Raw genomic sequence first — 11,648 nt, 5'->3', positions numbered from 1 at the left:
CTCTGGTTATATTCTTAGAGACAAGTGGAACATTCCTATTGTATGCATCATCAACACCTTTCATAATGTTAAATGTCTCGATTAGGTCACCACCGTTCAAGGGAAAATGAGCTAGCCTGTTGATCTTATTCTGATATTGATCCGCTGGCTCTTCTGGTATTATCCTTATAAATGTTCTGTGCATCCTCTGCAATGCCTCTATTCCGTGTTTATAATATGGCGACCAGAACAGTACACAGTCCTCTCCGTGTGGCCAAACTGACGTTCGACACAGTTTTAGAATAACGTCGTCACTTTACAATTTTATACGTCAAGAAATAAATCCTATAGGTTGCTTTGCTTTTGTATGGCCTTGCTAACCTGTGTCGTAACTTTTACAGTTTTGTGCAATTGTACTTTGCGTTACCCTTGTTCCTGTGCGGCAACTAGACTGTGCCGCCCGCCCCCCGTCAAATAATAAGTGACCTCCCCATTTCCCTTCCAAAATGTAATACCGCACATTTATAGAGTTAGAAATTAATTTGCCAATTATCTGCGCATTCTGCAAATTATTAATGTCCTTCTTAAATTTGTTGCAGTCGTCCTCAGTATTAACTATCCCACTCCCTAATTTGGTGTCATCCGCAAATTTAGAAATTGTGTTTTTGATTCCTAGTTCTAAATCGTTCATATAAATGGTGAACAACAGTGGTCGCAGACTCGATTCTTTGTGGAGCACAAATACCCACATTCTGCCGCTATGAAAAACTAGCTTTTTCTCACACTCGCTGCTTTCTAAATGTTCTTTTAATCATTCATGCATGTGGTCATCGCCATTTGTTGCCCATCTCTAATTGCCGTTGTGAACTGGTGGTGAGCCACCTTTTGCAATTGAGTGGCTCACGCAGCCATTTCAGAGGACCGTGAAGAGTCAACCACATTGCTGTGGTTAATGAGTGAAATATAGGCCCAGACTTTTCAGGACTGCAGCTTTCCTTCCCGAATGGAGATTAATGAGCCAGATGGGTTTGTTTTAAAATTCTCGATTTATTTAATTGAATTTAAATTCCCCTGCTCTCGTGGTGGGCTGTGATTTCATCTGTGCATTATTAGTCCAGCGACATAACCATCATGCTGCTATGATTGTCCTCGGGTTGTATAATGTACTCGAGGGGTTGGCGGCTGAATAATTCCTCCTTTTCCGATGCAACAGATTCAACTGGTTAAATGGACTTCTTCTCCTCTTGTAGAACAGGCCTATGCAGCTGAACTGCTTCCGCCTGGCCTATGCCTCAAGCTCGAGTGGTTAATAGACACCTCCTGCCCTTATGCACAGGTGAAGGGTTTACCATTGCTAGTCAACTGCTCCGTGCGACCGAATGGATTTCGACTGTTCTTACATAACAGGCACAAGCAGCTGATTGCCTTCCTCCTGCCCTTTGTAAGCGGCAATAAAGATTAATGGACTTCACCAATTCCTGTGGAACAGGCTCGATTGCTTGCTCCTGTATCACATACTCAAAGTGCCAAGAGAACTCATAGAATAAATAGACTCGATACAACAAATTTGAGCGCCTCATATGCCTTTGATTAGAAGTCCAATGCGCTATCAATTGCGCCACAGAACTGGCAAATATTGCAGCAATACAAAAGTAACATAGTATTGATGCCGGAAATCTGAACTAAAAACAGAAAACTCTGCAAGCACTCAGCAGATCAGGCATAATCTGCGGACAGAGAAATAGAGTTAAAGTTTCAGGTCAATGAACTTTCATCGCAACTGGTTTGTTTAAAAGAGATGTGGTGTCAGAGCAGAAACATTGTGTGTTCGTTTAAAAGGGAAGTGCTTTCAGTAGCGTATCAATCTCTGTCTGTTTGAGACAATTGTGTTTTCATAGAGCATAGTAATTTACAGCACGGAAGGAGGCCATATCAACCCATCGTGTCCAATAAAGAGCTCGCTAGCCTATTCCCACTGCCCAGTTCTCGGTCTGTAAATTTGTCGGTTACTGAACTTCACGTGTATATCCAAGTAATTTTAAATGTGGCGACGGCTTCTGCCTCTATCATTCCTTTCTGGCAATGAGTTCCAGATACCCACCACTATCTCGTGGAAACATTTCCCCTCAAATCCCCTCTACAATCCTACCAATTACGTTGAGTCTATGCCCCATGTTTTGTTCCAACCCCGCAAAGGGAAATAAATCCTTCCTACGCACTCTATCTAGGCCACTCATAATTTTATAAACTTCAATACGGTCCCTCCTCAGCCTCCACTTTTCCAAAGAAAACAACCCCAGCCCATCCAATCGATCCACACAACTACCATCTTCAGTCCAGGCAACATTCTCGTAAACCGACACTGTAACTCATGAGTGCAATCAGATCATTCCTGTAATGCGGTGTTCAGAAAAGCACGCAGCACTTTAGCTGTGGCCTAACTGGTGCTTTACACAGTTCACGTGTAACTTCCCCGAACTTGTATTCTATGTCTCGACTAATAAAGGCAAGCATACTGTTTTGCTTCTTATTTATGTTATTTCCCTGGCCTGTAACCGTCAAAGATCAGTAGACATGAACTCCAACGTCCTCCCATTTAATGTGTACTCCCTTGCCTTATTAGATCTCCCCAAATGCATTAGCTCATACTCCTCCGGGTTGAAGTCCATGAGCCACTCTTCTTCTCACCTGATCAGTTCATTGATATGTTCCTGCAAGTCTACAGCTTTCTTCCTCATTATCAACCATAACTTGTTGAACAAGCTTTTCGTCACCTGCACTAATTTCTAATTATGTGGCTCAGTGTCGAATTTGTATTGCATAATACTCTTGTGAAGTGCCTTGGGACATTTCACTACATTAAAGGTGTTATATTAATACAAGTGGATGTAGTTGTTTAAAAGGTGTGACGCATAATTTTAAGTAGAAATTGCATCACAGAAATAGAACATTTTCCCCAACTGGTTTTTCCGGAGTTAATGCTCCGCACGAGCCACATTCACCTCATCCTATAGCATATCCTTCTGTTCCTTTCTCATTCATGTGCTTAGCTAGCTGCGCCTTTAATGCACCTGTGCTAGTCGCATCAATTCCTGCTCGTGGTGTCATCTTCTACATCCTACCCACTCTTTGTAAAGAAATTACTCTTGAATTGCCAACTGAATTTATCGGTGACAATCTTATATTTATGATCTCTATTCTGAAATCCTGCATCGGAGCAAATATTTTCTCCTTGCCGACCCTATCAAACCGCGTCATAAAGGTAAAGATCCCTGCCTGGTCTTTTCCAGAGAAAGCTCCCCAGTCAGTTGAGTCTGTCCCCATAAGGAAATCTTTTCAGTTCTGGTCTAATTGCTTTCTTTTGTGCTGTGAGATTCTATAATTCTACAATTTAATATTTCACATCGACTGAGACATCCAACAGGACAAGCATGCAGGCCAATTGTCGGATATTTAGCACCGAACACTAGACAATTAATTAAAACGTATTGTATAGCTGCGATGACCAAGTGGCTTCGGCGTTAAACTTAAAATCCAATGGTATTTCCCCGTGCAGGTTCGATCCCTGCGCTCAGCGATTCTAGAGCAAACTGATTATTTTACACCGAGTGTGTTCAAAATTAGTGATTGTTGCAAAGATCATTGAAAAATATAAACAAAATGAAAATAGTGCCTTTCTAAAAAGAGCCCTGCAAGGTTGAGGTGGAAATCATCTTCAGCTGATGAGTTGACAAAAACGACCACAACAGGACTAAAACCTGCATTCTTCAGATAACATCAGGTTTCTTGCCAAAGTCAGAGGCTTTATCCATCAAGTTACGTGACCCTGCAGTTCGCAGCAGAATAATGCTCAGAATGAGCGATTACAAACTGGAATTGTATATATTTCAGTTCCGTGCTTTGAACTGCAAACCAATCAGAGGCATTGAGCCAATCACTGATTGAATACGAAAAGTCCCAAAATAAAGGAGATAATCGAATTTTCCTTTAAATGCTGGAACATTTCCGCAGTTCCATGTGCTCTCGGCAGAAACACGATTTTGCAGCATTGTTTCAAATTATTGCAGTAACTGTGTGAGTTTCATTACTAAATGTTTAAGCTGCTCTAAAATAATAAAGCTAAGATACTCGCAACGCCCTCCCCGTCCCCAAAAAATAACAACTAAAGGCATCAACAGGGTTAAAACACGCGGCCTTGTAGTTATCAACGCCACACTTAAACCAACCAAGCTAACCCGCCATGTTAACTTGCAATTGTATCGGCTATAAAAGAAAAAACGAGCATTTCTACAGCTCTTGTCATATCAGGACTTCCCAAAGCGTTACAGAGCCAGTTAAATACTTTTAAAGTGTGGCCACTGTTCTAATATAGGAAATATAAAAGCAGATTTACACTAGCAAGAAAGCACGATGTCATAATGACCAGATGTTGGTTGAGTGATATATTGGCCACAGGACACTGGGGTGAACTCTCCTGCTCTTCTTCAGAATAGAGGGCTGGGAATTTTTAGGTGCAGCTCGGGCCTGGGTTTAAGATCTCATCCGAAAGACAGCAACTCCGACAGTGCAGTGTTCCCTCACTACTGCCACTCCGATAGTGAAAAATCGACTTCACCTCCTCCTCACCAACCTGTCTGTCGCAGATACATTTGTCCATGGCAATCTTGGTAGGAGTGAACACAGCACAGTACTTGTGGATACAAAGTCCTGTCTTCACACGGAGGACACTCTGCAACGTGTTCTCTGGCACTACCACCGTGCTAAATGGAATAGATTCAGAACAGATTCAGCAGCTGAAAACTGGGTATCCATGAGGTACTGTCGCACATCAGCACTAGCTGAATTTTATTCCTCACAATATGTAACATTATGGCCCAGCACATCCCTCACTCTCCCAGTATCTTTTAAAGAGGCTGATCCCACAGCCTTCCTTTTTCAAGAGAAAAAAGACTAGTCTGTTCATTCTTTCCTGATATAAATACGCCGTCTGTTCTGGTACAATCGTTCTAACTTTGCCCTGCAAACTCTGCAATGCCTCTATTTCCTTTTTATAATCTGGCGACCAGAACTGTTAGCAGTACCCTCAGATTTGTTTCACCAAGGATAAATACAAGTTTAGCATAACTTTGCTACATTTCAATTCAATATATCAAGAAATAAATCATCGTGCTTGGTTTGCTTTTTTATTGGGTTGATAACATGTGTTGTAACTTTTAGAGTTTTGTGGATTTGTACTCCGAGATTCCTTTGTTCCTCTATGCCCCACAGACTGGCACACTCCAATTCTTCCCAGTTCCTCCTACCAAACTGTGTTACCTCACATTTATATGGTTTGAAATTCATTTGCCAATTATATGCCCATTCTGGAAGCTTGTATATGTCCTCTTTAGTTTGTTGCAGTCCTTCTCAGAATTGAGCATCCTCCTGATGTGGTGTCATCTGCAACATTTTGAAATTGTTGTTTTGATTTGTAGGTTTAAATCTTTAATAGAAATTGTGAACAAGAGTTATTCCAGCACCGATCTTGTGGAACACAACTACGCAACATCTACCACATGAAAAGCTATTGTTTACCACTACTCTCGGCTTTCTGTCTTAAAGCCAGTTATTTATCCATTCATCTAGTTGTCTCCTGACTCTGCATTCGCTGACCTAGCTTGAGGCATTTTTTTCTCCTGTCTAACAAACTAGAGGTCTAATGTTTATTTTATAAATTCATGCATATGGGCAACGTTAATGAGGGCAGCATCTGTTGTTCATCTCTAGTTGCCCTTGTGAAGATCGTGGTGAGCCAGCACATGTAACTTAGTAACTCACGGGGCCATTTTCGCGGGCAGTTAAGTGTAAACTATGTTGCTGTGGTTTTTCAGTCGCATATAGGCCTGCACCGGTAAGGACTGCAGCTTTCCAACCCTAAAGCAGACTAGTAAACCATATGGGTGTGTTCCGAAAATGGTCACCATTACTGATACTTTTTAAATTTCTAGCTTTATATAATTGAATTTAAATTTCACTGCTTTCATGTTGGGCGGTGAATTCCTCTCTCTGGATTACTCTTTCATTAAAATAAACATCATGCTTTTATGATTGGCCCCCGCCTGTGTAATGTGCTTGATGAATCCTCCTGTTCCAGTATAACAGGTCCGTGGGTCTGAAATGCCTCGTACTCTTTCTATGCAAAAGTTTCGAGGGGTAAATGTGCTTCGAGTCTTCTTGTACAACAGGCTCAAGGAGCTGGATGACTTCTGCCTCTCCTCTGGCTCAATCCCGAAGAGTTACTTTCCTCCTTCTGTCCCTGTATATCAGTCACCTGGAGCTAAATGGCTTCCTCCTGTGCATTACAACTAGCTTGGGGGGTGAATGGACTCCTGCTGTCCATGTGTTGCAATCTCGATGGCCTGCTCCTGCTTCTGTGTAATCGATTCAGGGCGCTAAGAGAACTCAGAGGAAAACAGGGTGGGATTGGAGCCACTTTTGTAAGAAGAATGCTCGGGCAGCAGTTTCCCTCTCTGAATTGTTGATATGCTGCAAAATGCATTGTGCGGCCCAGTAAACAGGAAAGCCTGACGCAAAATCCGACTCTGGTGGGACTCGAACCCACAACCTTTGAATACCTTACTAAACTCTTCACTAGAAGTCCAATGCGCTATCCATTGCGCCACAGAGCCTCCGAGAACTAAACGAATACAAAAGTAAAATAGTGTTGATACCGAAATTGTAACTAAAAACAGAAAAATCTGAAAAAACTTAAGTCGACCAGGAATAATCTGCGGAGAGAGAAACAATTTTCAAGTTTCAGGTCGATGAACTTTCATCGCAACTCGATCATTCTGTGTCTGTTTAAACGGGATGTGCCGTCAGTTCTGGATCATTCTGTGTCTATTTTAAAATGATGTGCTGTCAGAGACTCATAGAAATTTACAGCACGGACGGAGGCCATTTCAGCCCACCATGTGCGCCCCGTCTGAAAAAAGCTATCCAGCCGAATCCCACTTTCCAATTCTTGTTCCTTGGCCCAGAAGATTACACCGCGTCAAGTGCACATCCATCTAATTGTTAAATGTGGTAAGGGCTTCTACCTCTCCCATCCTTTCAGGCAGTGAGTTCCAGACCCCCACCACCCTCTGTATGAAAGCATTTCCCCTCAAATCCGCTCTACCCTCCTACCAATTACTTTAAATCTGTGCCCCCTGGTTGTTAACCACTTCGAAGGGATTTATATCCTATCAATGCACTCTATCGAGGCAACTCATAATTTTATTCACTTCAATAAGGTCCCCTCTCAGCCTCCTCTGTGCCAAAGGCAACAACTACAGCCGATGCAATCTATACTCAGAGCTAAATTATCCATTCCCGGTAACATCAACGAAAATCAACTCCCTACACACACGAGTGCAATCAGATTGTTCCTGTAATGCGCTGACCAGAACAGCATGTAGTGCTCCAGTTGTGCCCCAACTAGTGTTTTATAAAATTCAAGCTTAACTTCCCCGCTCTTGTGTTCTATAGCTCAGCTAATAAAGGCAAGTATTCCGTGGTGCTTATTAACCACATTATCTACATGGTCGGCTACCGACAGGGATCGGTGGAATTGCACTCGAAGGCCCCTTTGCTCCTCTGCACTACTCAGTGACCTACCATTTAATGTGTATTCCCTTGCCTTATTAGCACTCCCCAAATTCAATACCTCACACTTTGCAGATTGAATTCCATTAGCCTCTTTTCAGCCCGCCTGACAATTCATTGATATCTTCCTGCAGTCTACAGCTTCCTTGATCATTATAAACCATAACTGTTCGACCAAGCCTTTAGTCCACTGCACTAATTTCCACTTATGCGGAACGCAGTCAAATTATTATCCCATAATACTCTTGTGAAGTGCCTTGTGACGTTTTACTACATTAAAGGTGCTGTAGAGATACAATTTGTTGTTGTCGTATCAAAGGTGTTATATAGTTTGCGCAACAGAAAGGGACCATTTATACAACTGGATTTACCAGAGTTAATGCTCCACACGAGCCCCCTTTTACCCGACTTCACTTCGTCCTCTCAGATATTCATAGCTATTTACAGAATGGAAGGAGGTCATTTCAGCTCATCGTTTCCACTCAGTCCATCAAAGAGCTATCCAGTCGAATCACACGTTGCAGCTCTTGGTCAATATCCCTGTAGATTATGGCGTTTCAAGAGCACATCGAAGTACTTTGTAAATTGGTTGCTGGCTTCTGCTTCAACCATCCTTTCAGGCAGTGAAGTTCAGACCACCAGCACCATCTGGGTGAAAGCATTTCACCTCATTTCCCCTCCAGCCTCCCAACAATGATTTTAAATCAATGCCTCCTGGTTGTTGATATTTCTGATATGGGAAATAAATCCGTCCTATGCACACTACATTGTCCACTCATAATTTTATACACTTCAGTAAGGTCCACTCTCAGGCTCCTCTGTTCCAAAGGAAACAGTCCCAGCCTATCCAATCTTTCCTCATAGCTAAATTCTCTAGTCCAGGCAACATTCTCAAAAAACGACTCTCTCCGCTCACGGGAGCAATCAGATATTTCCTGCAATTCGGTGACCAGAACAGCACACAGTACTCTAGTTGTGGCCTAACTAATATTTTACACAGTTCAAGTAAAACGTCCTCGCTGTTGTACTCTTTGGCTCAGCTAATAAAGGCAATCATTCCGTGTTGCTTCTTAACCACCTTATCTACCTGGCCTGCTATCATCAGGGATCTGTGGACATGCCCTCCAAGGTCCCTTTCCTGCTCTGCCCTTCTCAGTCACCTACCATTTAATGTTTATGTCTTATTAGCCCTCACAAAATGTATTATCTCAAACTTCTCCGACTTGAATTCCATTTGCCATTGTCCTGCACACGTGGTCAATTCATTGATGTCTTCCAGCTGTCGACAGATTTCTTCCTCAATATCAACCATACTAGTTTTTCACACCTGCGCTAATTTCTACATATTCATGTCGGCGTCAACTTGTTATTGCATAATACTCCTGTGAAGCGCCTTGGGCCATTTCACTACATTAAAGGCGCTATATGAGCATGTTGTTGTTGATGTTTATAAGTGATGTTACTTAATGGTGTATAGATTCTGCAACATATCAAGAGAACATTTTCCCAACAGGTTTTGCAGGCGGCACACGAGCGCCCTCCTGCCATACTTCACTTCCTCCGATCAGCATATTCTTCTAATACTTTTTCACACATGTGCTGCGGTACACCCTCTTAAATGCATCTGTGCTAGTCACCGCAACTACTTCTCGTGGTAGCATCTTCCACATTCTACCCACTCTTTGGTAAGAAGTTACTCTTGAATTCTCGACTGAATTTATCGGAGATTAGATTATATGTAAGACGACTATTTCTCAACTCGCGTACAATAGCAAATATTTTCTCTGTGTCGACCCGACCAAAACCATTCATAATGTTAAAGTCCGTATCTGCCTTGTCTTTTCCATTGAAAAGCTCACCAGTTTGTTCAGTCTTTTCCGATAAGTAAATCCTTCCAGGTCTTGCCGAATTGCTCCCTTCTGTGCTGTGAGAATCTACAATACGACGATTTAATTTTCACATCGACTGGGAGATACAACAGTGCAAGCATGTGGTTCAATTTTCCTGATATTTCGCACCGAACATAGGACTATTGAACGATTCCATTGTACAGCTGCGATGGCCGAGTGGTTAAGGCATTGAACTCGAAATTTAAAGGGGTTTCCCCGCGCACATTCAAGCTCTGCTCGCAGCGATTGTGCAGCGAACCTATTTTTTTAATCGTTTCCCTGTGGATGTCACTGGACCAGAATGTGATCACCGTTCCACGTACTGCCCTTCAATGACGCAAAGCAGTAGTTCGAATTGGAAAAATTGATACATTATCGGCATTAAACAGTTATTAGTTTGTAGGAAACAGTTTGCAAACATCAGTGAGGAATATTCATAGAAAGCATCATGAAACAAATACATTTTAACAAAGAGCCCTGCAATGTTTATGTGGAATTCACCGTCAGCTGATTAGGGCAAATGTGATTTGGCTTCGTAAAGTTGAACGAGATTTAATACAACGAAGACGATAATGACCCGAACCTGCGATCTTCTGAGAACATCGGGATTTGCAGTGCTGTAAAACACCTTTTCAATTAGTCCAAACGCCCTCTGCAGTTTAAATCAAACAAATGGTGATAACGAGCGAACACACGGGAATTGCATTTATTTCAGTTGCTTACTTTTCACAACAAACCAATAGGCGGCAGTGAGCCATTCACTGATTGAAATACGAGAAGAAAAAATCTTCCTGTGGGTATGGAATTGTTCATTAAATTATGGAATAACTCCGCAGGTCCATAAGATCTCGGCAGATCGAACGTTTTGCAGCATTGCTTCAAAGTGTTGCAGGTCCCGTGTGAGTTCCGTTCCTCAATGTTTAAACTGCTCTGAAATAATAAAACTAATATACCAGCACCACACCCCCAAAAGTAAAATAAATATACAATAAGACGATCGAAACCATGAAGTTATCATTATTACCACAAGGCTTGAAGGCAACTGACCTAATCAGCCTTGTTCGCATGGGGCTTTTTCAGATGCTGTAATAGAAACAAACCGAGCATTTCCACCGCGACTTCCACCTCAGGATTTCACAAAGCGCTTCATAGCAAATAAATGACATGTAAGGAGTGGTCACTATTGTAACGTAGGGAATGCAAAAGCAGATTTGCACCATCAAGAAAGCACAATGTGAAAGAGACCAGATTTTGGTTGAGGGATAAATATAGGCCCCAGGACACTGGCTGAACACCCCTGCTCTTATTCCTAATAGTGGCCTTGAGATGCTTTACGTCCAGCTCGGAGGGCAGACCGGGCCTCGGTTTAAAATCTCATCCTCAAGTTAGCAACTCCGACAGTGCGTAGCTCCCTTAGCTTTGTCTCAACAACAGCGAAAAACCTACTCGACCTCCTCCACACCAATCTGTCTGTCGCAGATGCAGCTTTCCTTGACAGTTTTGATAGCAGTGAACTGAGGAACATCCTTATTCATCGGGAAATTGTGTTGGGGAAATTGATGGGATTGAAGGCCGATAGTTCCCCAGGGCCTGATGGACTGCATCCCAGAGTACTTAAGGAGCTGGCCTGGGAAAAAGCGGATGCATTGACAGTCATTTTCCAACATTCCATAGACTTTGGATCAGTTCCTATGCAGTGGAGGGTAGCCAATGTAACCCAACTTTAAAAAAAAGGAGGGTTAGAGAAAACAGGGAATTATAGACAGGCCAGCCTGACATCAGTAGTGGGTACAATGATGGAATCAATTATTAAGGATATCATGGCAGCGCATTTGGAAAGAGGTGACGGGATAGGTCCAAGTCAGCATGGAATTGTGAAAGGCAAATCATACTTGACAAAGCTTCTGGAATTTTTCGAGGATATTTCCAGTCGAGTGGACAAGGGAGAACCAGTTGATCTGGTATATTTGGACTTTCAGCAGGTTTTCGACAAGGTCCCACAAAAGAGAGTAATGTGCAAAGTTAAAGCATATGGGATTGGGGAGTATTGTGCTGACGTGGATTGAGAACTGGTTGGCAGACAGGAAGCAAAGTGTCGGAGTAAAGTTAACTTTTCAGAATGGCGGTCAGTGACGAGTAGGGTACCGCAAGTTT

At 42.5% G+C, this 11,648-nt stretch overlaps 2 non-coding genes across 2 annotated transcripts; one reads left to right on the top strand and one right to left on the bottom strand.

Moving 5' to 3' along the window:
- Positions 1 to 6,555: 6,555 nt before the first annotated feature.
- Positions 6,556 to 6,647, bottom strand: trnar-ucu (transfer RNA arginine (anticodon UCU)). Its single transcript is given in 2 exon segments — positions 6,556 to 6,591; positions 6,611 to 6,647. It is a non-coding gene; the product is annotated as a tRNA-Arg (tRNA).
- A 3,010-nt stretch (positions 6,648 to 9,657) lies between these two features.
- trnas-cga (transfer RNA serine (anticodon CGA)) lies at positions 9,658 to 9,739 on the top strand. Its single transcript has one exon. It is a non-coding gene; the product is annotated as a tRNA-Ser (tRNA).
- Positions 9,740 to 11,648: the final 1,909 nt, after the last annotated feature.

This window comes from Pristiophorus japonicus, unplaced genomic scaffold, assembly GCF_044704955.1.
Source record: "Pristiophorus japonicus isolate sPriJap1 unplaced genomic scaffold, sPriJap1.hap1 HAP1_SCAFFOLD_105, whole genome shotgun sequence".
NCBI classification, from domain to species: domain Eukaryota; kingdom Metazoa; phylum Chordata; class Chondrichthyes; family Pristiophoridae; genus Pristiophorus; species Pristiophorus japonicus.
The sequence above is the reverse complement of the archived record's forward strand: the minus strand, read 5'-3'. Positions and strand labels throughout refer to the sequence as shown.